This window comes from Pleurodeles waltl, chromosome 7, assembly GCF_031143425.1.
Source record: "Pleurodeles waltl isolate 20211129_DDA chromosome 7, aPleWal1.hap1.20221129, whole genome shotgun sequence".
Classification (NCBI taxonomy): Eukaryota; Metazoa; Chordata; class Amphibia; order Caudata; family Salamandridae; genus Pleurodeles; species Pleurodeles waltl.
The window spans coordinates 842827578-842839770 of record NC_090446.1 but is presented as its reverse complement, the minus strand read 5'-3'; the positions used below and the strand labels follow the sequence as shown (position 1 = coordinate 842839770).

Sequence of the window (12193 nt, the reverse complement as noted above, 5' to 3'; positions counted from 1 at the left end):
AAATACAACCAGTACATGCCTCTACTAAAGACATAGTAGGATACTTACTACATTTGCAAAAAGCAAATCTCGCTTTTTCATCTATAAAAATACACCTCGCAGCTATATCTGCTTACCTACAAACTACTCATTCATCGTCTCTATTTAGAATACCAGTTATTAAAGCATTCATGGAAGGGCTAAAAAGAATTATACCACCAAGAACACCACCAGTTCCTTCATGGAATCTTAACATCGTCTTAACAAGACTCATGGGTCCCCCTTTCGAACCCATGCATTCCTGTGAAATGCAATATCTAACCTGGAAGGTCGCATTTCTCATTGCAATCACATCCCTCAGAAGAGTAAGTGAAATACAGGCATTTACCATACAAGAACCATTTATTCAAATACACAACAATAAAATAGTTCTAAGAACAAATCCAAAATTTCTGCCAAAAGTAATCTCACCATTCCATTTAAATCAAACAGTAGAATTGCCAGTGTTCTTCCCACAACCAAATTCTGTGGCTGAAAGGGCACTACATACATTAGACATCAAAAGAGCACTAATGTATTACATTGACAGAACAAAGCTAATCAGGAAAACAAAACAACTGTTCATAGCTTTTCAAAAACCACACATAGGAAATCCAATCTCTAAACAAGGCATTGCTAGATGGATAGTCAGATGCATTCAAACATGCTATCTTAAAGCCAAAAGAGAATTGCCTATTACACCAAAGGCACACTCAACCAGAAAGAAAGGTGCTACAATGGCCTTTCTAGGAAACATTCCTATGAGCGAAATATGTAAGGCTGCAACCTGGTCTACGCCTCATACGTTTACTAAACACTACTGTGTAGACGTACTAAATGCACAACAAGCTACAGTGGGCCAAGCTGTACTAAGAACATTATTCCAAACTACTTCAACTCCTACAGGCTAAACCACCGCTTTTAGGGGAGGTAACTGCTTTATAGTCTATGCCAAACATGTGTATCTGCAGCAACATATGCCATCGAACTGAAAATGTCACTTACCCAGTGTACATCTGTTCGTGGCATTAGTCGCTGCAGATTCACATGTACCCTCCCACCTCCCCGGGAAGCCTGTAGCCGTTTAGAAGTAGATCATAAACCTTAAACATCTGAACATTTGTAAATAATTATTAGAAACTCTTATCATACATACATATTCACTCCATTGCATGGGCACTATTTATACCAAACAACTCCATCCTCACCCTCTGCGGGGAAAACAATCTAAGATGGAGTCGACGCCCATGCGCAATGGAGCCAAAGAGGGAGGAGTCCTTCGGTCCCGTGACCAAAAAGACTTCTTCGAAGAAAAACAACTTGTAATACTCCGAGCCCAACACCAGGCAGCGGACTGTGCCAAACATGTGAATCTGCAGCGACTAATGCCACGAACAGATGTACACTGGGTAAGTGACATTTTCATTCCCTTTTTTCATCTTTAACAGTATGTTCATTTTAAAACATTTTACTATCCTCCTGTGTATTAAAAGGAAGGTTTTGATCTGACAAAAGGGTTTGAACCTGACAACTCGACATGGCAAAATAGTCAACTTTTCAACTTGTCTCGTCAGTGTTGGCACAATTAAATGCTGAAGTTATCCTGTAACATTAACCTACTAGCCTGCATACCTCTTATACCAAGTATTAGGGCACTTTTGTCCTTGCTGGCACACAACCACCCTGTCTGAGGCAGGATATATATATATATTTTCTTAAAGGGTGACAGTCCGCTAGGAATATGCATCTTTCTTCCTTTCAATCCCACCACACCTTCCACTGCCATTTGGGTTGCTGAAAGAGTATATCTGTTTCTTATTGAAAGAACTGTAGGCTGTTTTGGCCAGAGTGCTCAGAGTTAGAAACAGGGTGCCCAATGTCCGCAGTTGTGTATGCTTGAGTTTCTAAAACCGCTCTTACTCATTCTGTCTAGAGTGGAGCGCCTCTGTGCCTTCCTGCCACTGCTTCTCCTGCCCCTATAATGCTCGGCAACAATGGGCCGAGTCACCGTAATGGCACTGACTGACTAGGAACCCTGAACTACTGTCATCTGATCAAAGCTGCCACTGAGAGGATCTTTTTTTACCAGCTGCAGTGCAGGGTTTTGCACCCAAGCCTTCACATTTTATATATCCATGCTTGAAGATTGAGTGGTGACAGTTAACCTTCTTAAACATGCATTACAGGGTGGATGTCATCTTGGCAATGAGGCATACCTCCAACAAAATCTGTGTATGCCTGCCGTTCGGACAGCTTTGTTGATTGGTGTGGCTCCTCTTTTCTGAATCCAAGGTGCAACAAGGTGATCCTGTTTTTCCTTTTAGTCCAATAGTGATCAGAAAACTGTGCCACTTTTATGCCATCTTTGTGGTTGATTGAGGAGAGGGCTCGCTAGCCAAAAGGGCAACAGTTAACCCAGAGCAGAACTTCCCACTTCACATCTCTTAAGGGTTTGACCAAAAACAAACCCAGAATACCCTTTTTGGCCAGAGTCCAAGATAACTCTGTTCTTCCCTGTGTGGATCTCTGGGCATACCCTTATGGTGTACCCAGCGTAATCCACCCCTCCTGGAAAACCAGTTCTACAATTATTTTTTTCCTCCTGTGGAGGAAAAATCAGCCTGTCTGCTTACACAAAGTAGCAGGCAGACTAAGGTGTGATCGCCATTTGCTTCACTGAGACATTAGCCTCTTTGAAGTTGGGCCATCTGTGGCCAACTTCGATAGTCATCCTGCTGGAGGTCTGTACACTTGCTGATACTAACAGTTCTCCTTTTGATAGAAACTTCTATTCGTAGTCTTTTCAAATTGTGCCTTGGTGTTGGAATGGATCTGGAAATGTTTCAGCAATAGTTCTGCGCACCACTAGGTGGTACCTTTGACTCCACACACTGATGCCATTTTGGAAATGATATGCAAGGCCTACATAAGTGTGACTGTTGTGCACTGTCAGTTCCTTTCTTTCTGCACCTCCAGGTGTGGATCTGTAGCCTTTGTCTCTGAGACAGATTTGCAGTATTATTCTCCCCTCCTCTACTCTCCCCATTAGTGTGCAAGGGATGTCACCCACCCACCCTCAAGACAGATTTTAAACCCTGCAAGGACTGTTGCAAGCTGATGTCTGTGACTGATCCCTGCCACATTTGCCTGTGGTGTTCGGGGATCAGCCCATGATCCAGAAACCTGCACAGACTGAAGTTCAATGAACCCAAAGGCCATCCGAGAATGCAAGGCAAAATGTCACCAAGCACAAGAATCGCTGTTGGACTACTCCAAAGTCCTGTTCCAAGTCAAAGATCTGGTCTCAGTCCTGCTCCTGAAGCTGACTGAGTGTGACAAAGACAGTCCACTAGAACGGCTTCAAGCCCTCAGGTGAGTACTGAAAATATAAGAAGTTGAGCAGGGTTTAGCTTTTCTCCGTTCCCACTCACCTGATGTAGCATGTGGACAGTGCCAAGAGTCCCAGTCCCAAAGTCTGCAGCTTCAGGGCAGATTCTGCAGCGGTTTCTGGCACAACCAGAGTTCCAGGGCCTTGAGCCATGATGCACCAGATCAGAGTTTCATGTGCCTAAGCTCTGCCTTTTTTAAACTCACTTCGGACCCCATGGAGCCAAGATGGCTTAAACCTGTATTACCACTGGCAGGTTCACCCTCTGTGCCAGCTGGACTCTGAGCCACTCCTGCCCTCGGCTCCAGTGTAGACCGAGCCCACAATTGTGCTAGGCTTTAGTACACCAATGCCGGTTCACCACTCAGAGGTCCTCTATTGCCCTCTCATATGCCGACTCAGCACCAGTTTTACTTTGACACAGGTCTCACTCTAATCCCACTGAGGTTTTTACACTAGCTTTATCTCACGGCAGACAACATTCATTGTATTCCCTCTTTGGTACAGACACTGATGGAAACTGACCATTGTGCTAAATTCACTCAGCACTGTGCCGATGATAATTGGTATGAAGACTGACAAAATGTCTCTTAAGCTATTGTTGTGCACACGGCGGCCAGGTCTTTGATCTTCAACTTCCCACTTTGTAGGTCAAAACAACTGTCCTGACGGAAGTCCTACAGCTTGGCCCAACTGCTTCCTGCAACCTGAAACAAGGACTGCTGACCTGAAAGCCCTGCAGAGAACTGAAGATGACAACTGCTTTGGCCCCAGCCCTACCGGCCTGTTTCTTGACTCAAAAAACTGCAACAGCGACTCGTCCAACAGGCACCAGCGACCTCTGAAGCCTCAAAGGCCTGCCCTGAACGTAAGGACCAAGAAAATCCAGTGAGCAGCGGCTCTGCTCAACAAGTAACAACTTTGCAACTTATAAAGACTCCACTCTTCCTGCCAGAAGCGTGAGACTTCACCCTCTGCCCCCGACACCCCCGGCTCGAGCTCCAGAGAACCAACACCACAGGGAGGTCTCCCAGGTGACTGCAACCTCGTGAGTAGCCAGAGGTGACCCCTCTGGACCCACACAGCGACGCATGAAGAGAGAATCCAGAGGTTCCCCCCTTACCGCGACTGCCTGTAACAAGGAACCCGACACATGGACCAAGCACTGCACCCGCATCCCCCGGGACCAGAAGGAATCGAACCTCAATGCAGGAGTGACCCCCAGGCGACCCTCTGCCAAGCCCAGTTGGTGGCTGGCCTGAGAAGCCCCCCTGTGTCCTGCCTGCACTGCTAGCGTGACCCCCGGGTCCCTCCATTGAATCCTATCCAAAACCAGACTCCTGCTGTTCACACTGCACCCGGCCGCCCCTGTGCTGCTGAGGGTGTGTTGTGTGCCTACTTTTGTCACCCCTAGTGCTCTACAACCCCCCCCCCCCCCGGTCTACCCTCCAAAGACGCAGGTACTTACCTGTAGGTGGACTGGTACCAGAGCACCCCTGCTCTTCATAGGCACCTATGTGTTTTGTGCACCTCTTTGACCTCTGCACCTGATCGGCCTTGAGCTGCTGGTCTGGTAACTTTGGGGTTGCCTTGAACCCCCAACGGTGGGCTGCCTATGCCCAGAAACTGAGACTTGTAAGTGTTTTTAATTACCTGACAAACTAACCATTACTTACCTCCCCCAGGAACTGTTGATTTTTGCCCTGTGCCCACTTTTAAAATAGCTTACCGCCATTTTAACAAAAACTGTATATGTTATTGCTCTAATTCAAAGTTCCTAACTTACCTGTGTGGAGTACCTTGCGTTTTATGTGTGTACTTCAAATCTTGAACTTGTGGTTCTAAAAATGAAGAAAATATATTTTTCTATATAAAAACTATTGGCCTGGAGTTAAGTCTTGGAGTGTGTTTTCCTCATTTATTGCCTGTGTGTATGTACAACAAATGCTTAACACTACCCTCCGATAAGCCTACTGCTCGACCACACTACCACAAAATGAGCATTAGAATTATCTAATTTTGCCACTTTCTTACCTCTAAGGGGAACCCTTGGACTCTGCACACTCTCTTACTTTGAGATAGTATATACAGAGCCAACTTCCTACACCTCAGAGTTTTTAAAAGCTTTCCTGGGTCTTTCCTCTGAAGAAATTTCAGATTGTCATTTGACAGGTGTTTTCACCACAGAAACAGAAGAGGCACTGTCTTCATTAGAAACTGGATTGTCTCTGGATTTCAATTTTTGGAGACAGATGAGAAGATGACCCTCTCTGTCCTTAAGAGTCTTAGTAGAAAAGGTTATACATAGCTTACAGTCTCTAGGTTTATGGTTAGGATAGAGACAATATATGCAGTCCTTATGCTGGGCATCCACATGCAGCCTTTTCTTCATGCAGGTAGCACAGGCTCTAAAAAGCCCTTTCTTAGGTATCTCTCACATGGTAGCCAGGTTGACCTACCTTGAATGACTTCTTAAGAGAAAAAGTATCCCAATCTCTTCAGAAATGATTTGAGAGAAAAACTGAGCAGAGCTCAAAGGAGACTCAGCACAACGTGCAGTGGAAAATCCGAGGGGAATCGGCTCCTCAAAGGAGAGTTCTAGAGGGTGGCGTGAGCTGATTGGTTGTCTGTTACGTTTGGTCCTTGTAAAGAAATGGCTCCCTGTTGCAGTTACCCCCCACTTTTTGCCTGATGCTGACTTGACTGAGAAGTGTGCTGGGACCCTGCCAACCAGGCCCCAGCACCAGTGTTCTTTCACCTAAAATGTACCATTGTCTCCACAATTGGCACAACCCCTGCATCCAGGTAAGTCCCTTGTAACTGGTACCAAGGGCCCTGATGCCAGGGAAGGTCTCTAAGGGCTGCAGCATGTCTTATGCCACCCTAGGGACCCCTCACTCAGCACCGACACACTGCTTGCCAGGTTGTATGTGCTGGTGGGGAGGTAGGCAGGGTGCACTATACCACAGGTGAGGGCATATGTGCATGAGCACTATGCCCCTACACTGTCTCAGCAAAACCTTAGACATTGTAAGTGCAGGGTAGCCATAAGAGAATATGGTCTGGGAGTCTGTCAAAAACGAACTCCACAGCTCCATAATGGCTACACTGAATACTGGGAAGTTTGGTACCAAACTTCTCAGAATAATAAACCCACACTGATGCCAGTGTTGGATTTATTATAAAATTCACACAGAGGGCATCTTAGAGATGCCCCCTGTATTTTACCCAATTGTTCAGTGCAGGACTGACTGGTCTGTGCCAGCCTGCTGCTGAGAGACGAGTTTCTGACCCCATGCGGTGAGAGCCTTTGTGCTCTCTGAGAACAGAAACAAAGCCTGCTTTGGGTGGAGGTGCTTCACACCTCCCCCCTGCAGGAACTTTAACACCTAGCAGTGAGCTTCAAAGGCTCAAGCTTCGTGTTACAATGCCCCAGGGCACTCCAGCTAGTGGAGATGCCCGCCCCCTGGACCCAGCCCCCACTTTTGGCGGCAAGTCCAGGAGAGATAATGAGAAAAACAAGGAGTCACTGGCCAGTCAGGACAGCCCCTAAGGTGTCCTGAGCTGAGGTGACTCTGACTTTTAGAAATCCTCCATCTTGTAGAAGGAGGATTCCCCCAATAGGAATAGGGATGTACCCACCCTCAAGGACAGTAGCCATTGGCTACTAACCCCCTCCCCCCCCCCCCCCCCCCCAAAGACCTAAACATGCCCTTAAATTTAGTATTTAAGGGCTCCCCAGAACCAAGGAACTCCGATTCCTGCAACCTAAGAGGACTGCTAAGCTGAAAAACCCTGCAGAGAAGACGGAGACACCAACTGCTTTGGCCACAGCTCTACCGGCCTGTCTCCCCACTTCTAAAGACACTGCTCCAGCGACGTTTTCCACAGGGACCAGCGACCTCTGAAGCCTCAGAGGTCTGCCCTGCATCTAGAAGGACCAAGAACTCCTGAGGACTGCGGCTCTGTTCACCAAAGACTGCAACTTTGTATCCAGAGGAGCAGATTTAAAGACCCCTGCAATCCCCGCAAGAAGCGTGAGACTTGCAACACTGCACCCGGCGACCCCGACTCGACTGGTGGAGAACCAACCCCTCAGGGAGGCGACTCCGAGACTGTGAGTAACCAAAGTTTCCCCCCTGAGCCCCCACAGCGACGCCTGCAGAGGGAATCCCGAGGCTCCCCCTGACCGCGACTGCCTGACTCTGAAATCCCGACGCCTGGAAAAGACCCTGCACCCGCAGCCCCCAGGACCTGAAGGATCGGAACTCCAGTGCAGGAGTGACCACCAGGAGGCCCTCTCCCAGGTGGTGGCTACCCCGAGGAGCCCCCCCCCCCCCCCCCCCCCCCCTTGCCTGCCTGCACCGCTGAAGAGACCCCTTGGTCTCCCATTGAAACCTATTACAAACCCGACGCTTGTTTGCACACTGCACCTGGCCACCTGAGGGTGTATTTTTTTGTGTGGACTTGTGTGTCCCAAACCCCCCCCCCCCTCCCCCGTGCCCTACAAAACCCCCTTGGTCTGCCCTCCGAAGACGCGGGTACTTACCTGCTGGCAGACTGGAACCAGGGCACCCCCGTCTCCATTGAAGCCTATGCGTTTTGGGCACCACTTTGAACTCTGCACCTGACCGGCCCTGAGCTGCTGGTGTGGTGACTTTGGGGTTGCTCTGAACCCCCAACGGTGGGCTACCTTGGACCCCAATTTGAACCCCATAGGTGGTTTACTTACCTGCAAAAACTAACATTACTTTACCTCCCCCAGGAACTGTGAAAATTGCACTGTGTACACTTTTAAAACAGCTAAATGTGTTTTATGTAAAAGGTATATATGCTATTGTGATTATTCAAAGTTCCTAGAGTACTTACCTGCAATACCTTTCAAATGAGATATTGCATGTAGAATTTGAACCTGTGGTTCTTAAAATAAACTATGAAAAGATATTTTTCTATAACAAAAACCTATTGGCCTGGATTTGTTTGTGTGTGTGTTCCTCATTTTATTGCCTGTGTATGTACAACAAATGCTTAACACTACTCCTTTGATAAGCCTACTGCTCGACCACAAAATAGAGCATTAGTATTATCTCTTTTTGCCACTATCATACCTCTAAGGGGAACCCTTGGACTCTGTGCATACTATTCCTTACTTTGAAATAGTGCATACAGAGCCAACTTCTTACATTCCTTTTTTATAAAACTACTATAAGATCTTACTAAATTAAGAGGCCTAGTGCCTCTGAGCTTTATATGCAATTGAGCATGGCTTTCGTATTACACTGGGGACTCCCAGGGAATGATTCAAGCAGGTGAATCTTGGAAAGTTTCCAATACTGGAGAACTACAGTTAAAGGTAAGTAACATGTTTCTTCACTAGATTCTTGGGTAACATCCAGTCTTCACTAATGGATATGCTGTTCATGGGACTCTTGTCTGGGGACAAGGCTGAGTCTGCTCTTGCTCTTTATAGAGCGCACAGCTACCACTCACTCTCTGGGACTCTTCACACAGCCTGCCAGCAACACTTGAATCATTCCTTTTGTGGTTTTGGCATTCCCTACCGCCAGCCTATCGTACCAGAACAAGGAACCTAGCAGTTTCACAGGAGAGGCTGTTGTGCCCACCACCACATTCAAGGTCAGCGTGCTGCTTAGTCCACCCCCACAGTTGCACAACACACCTTTTCTGCAGCCCCACCTACTATCCCCCTTAGAGTACCTTTTTAAAGGGTCACATCCACACTCTGGGAGTCAGAATCTACCTATTATGTCTAGGCTGGCCTAGTGAGTCCTCCAAATTTGTAGGGAATGCTACACCTTACCTTCTTTCATCCCATCCATACCATCACCATGTAACCAGTGACTGAACCATGTCTCCATTTTGTGGCAGAAAGTGCAAGCTCTTTTTGCCCAAGGGGCAATCGAAATGGTGCCGGCACAAAAAGTAAGGTTTGGCTGTTCCTGATACTTTGTTGTGCTGAACAAGAGTGGAGGTCTTCAGCCGATCATATCTGCACCATCTCAATTTTATTCTGAGCAAGAAAAAATTCAGAATTCCCACCCTGACATTGGTCTTATCGGCCCTTGACTGTGGAGACTGGATGGTGACATTGGACCTGCAGGACACCTATATCCATATTCCCATTCTACCGGCCCATCTTCGTTACCTGCAGTTCGTGGTGGGAGAGGAGCATTTTGTTTGCTGTGCTCCCCATTGATCTTGCCAGTGCTCCGCTGGTTTGATGAAAGTGATGGTGACAGCACACCTTTTGGAGGACAGGTGTCCGTCTCCCCCCCCCCCCCCCTCTGCCTTGATCACTGGCTGTGGTAGCCAGACTCGCTCCAGGCAGTCTTCTAAAAACCTCCAGACTACAGTGAACTTCCTGTCATCTTGGGAGTTCACTATCAACTTGCTGGAGTACCATCGGACTCCTTCATAGACACTCCTTTCATCTAAGCTATTCGAGACAGTTTGGTCTCATGCCTTTCCCTGTGAAAGAGTTTGGGGCCATCCGGTTATGATCCAGATCTTTCTACCTCAGTCCTGGATCTCAGTGAGGCTGCTGGGACAGATGTCCTCCTGCATCCTGTTGGTCGAGCACACCAGATGGCATATGTGGTCTCTTTAGTAGGATCTGAAGTTCTAATAGGTCCAACATCCAGGAACCCTCTGCAAAACATCCAAATCCTAGAGGAGACTGCAAGAGATCTGCAGTGGTTGCTGCTGGACCATGATTGGGTCAACAGCATACCTCTGTCCGTTCCACACCCTGAACTGCCTTCAGTGACCAGTGCATTGCTTGTACATTGGGAGTGGGGGGGGGTGTTTGGTTTCCAGCACTCATGGGTTTATATCTGCCTTCCAAAGCAGAGGGCCATCTGCTCAGCATGTAAAGTCTTCCTGCTGTCAATTAAGGGGAGGCTATTTCAGGTGCTCATGGACACCACCACTGTTGTGGTACTGCTACAATGCAGGGTGATGGTTCACAAACTCTGTGCCAGGAGGCCTTTAGTCCTCTGGAAATAGCTGGACCACTAAGGCGTCTTCCTGGTGGTGAACCACTGGGCACGATCATTGAATGACTGGATGGACAAGCACAGCTGTCTACACCTAATAGGTCACGAATGACTGCTGCACCTGGAGGTGATACAAGGTCTCGTCTGCGGATTGGGAGAACCCGGACTCTATCTTTTCACCTCTGCCGAATGTTCAGTGTCTGCTCTTTTGCATGTTGTAGACTTTCGTTCAAACTCATTATTCCTCAAGTGGAACTTAGAAGTCCTGTATGCATTTCTCCAGATGCCACTCCGGCCCTGAGGTCTCACATCCGAATGGCTCCATGTTTGGCATGGAGAATGTTATCCAGAACTCCTTGGCTTGAGCATATGTGCTCCGATCAGACAGCCCCACTTGGAGGACCTAATTTGCAGCAACAGGGCATAGTTCGGCACCCAGACTACCACTGTAGCCACCTCCGTGCTTGGAGATTGAGCAGCAACAGCTGGAACCGTTCACCCTCTGTCTTAAGGCGGTTGATGTCACTTTGTCTGGTAGGCAGGCTTCCCTCAACAACTTTTGCATATGTCTGTGTGTGTGTGTGTATATATATATATATATATATATATATATATATATATATATATATATATATATATATATATATATATTTTCCTTTTAAAAGGGCTGCAATAAGATTCCCCTTTTGCCTTTTGTCGTTCCCTAATGAGACCTTCATTTAGTCTGGACTTCACTGCTGTGCACTTGGTTTGAGCTGTTTCACATCTGTCATACCTCTACTTACTTTCAAGGCTGTGTTAATCATTGGCATCTCCTCAACACAATGTGAGTTAACTTCAGGCTCTGTCAGAACACCATACACTTCCCAAACCAAATGGGTTCTGTGGGCACAGGCAGTTTTCGTGCTGAGTTGACAGTTGCACATCGGACAAACCATACCACTACTACTGGTATTCTTTGCTCCGATTCACTGCTCACAGGAGGGGACGCTCCATTGCTTTTGATGCCAAAAGAGCGCTTAACTTATACATTGGCCAAGGAATAAAATGTGACCTTTCCGCTCTTGGAGTTCTCTGGGGCAAGAAAGGGCAGTGGAGAAAGGAAAAAAAAAAAAACTTCTGTGGAATCGTGCTGTGCTTTATGATCTACAGTATGTATTGGCAAGAAGCAGCTTCGAGGAATGACTCTGCTCATTCTATCAGGGCTAAAGTGGCTAACCCCCGTACTAAACATTTGCTAGTCGGCTATGTTTTCCAGGAGGAGGAGTTTTGCCTGCTCGGTGATGCAGGACTTTATGGTTTGGGTAAATGCAGACCCTCTGAATAGGTATTGCTTTCAATAGGTGAAATCTGCAACCTCAAGTTTCTATCAGGACGTTTCATTTTGTAATGCTCTTTCTGGTCGAGACTTACTAATAGCAGACTCTTCTTAACTCCCTTTTCTGTGATGGGTCTCTATCCATGAATAAGTGTAGGAATCTGCACTTTGTCTACAAATATGATTTTGGGGCTCCGCATCTGGAGGCGCGGATAGCCTTTGAAGCAACTGTTGCCAGCATGCAGTTGCTGGAGGGGACGGGCATCCTTGCAGAACTGCATAGCACCACCTTCTGGCATGTAGAAGTAATGCTGAGAAGTTTCCATTTTCAGCCTGGGGAATATTCTAATGGTTAGGAATCTGCAGCAAGATGGTCAATGCCTGAAAGAGTTACCAATGTTAGTAACTTGTTTGTCTGCAGTGTGACCCTCTTTTTTTAATGATTGATTCCAT

The 12193-nt window shown here is 47.1% G+C and overlaps 1 protein-coding gene across 3 annotated transcripts in view; it reads left to right on the top strand.

Moving 5' to 3' along the window:
- Positions 1–12193, top strand: part of HMMR (hyaluronan mediated motility receptor) — a 261939-nt gene that overhangs the window by 190313 nt on the left and 59433 nt on the right. The gene's annotated exons all lie outside the window — the stretch shown is intronic.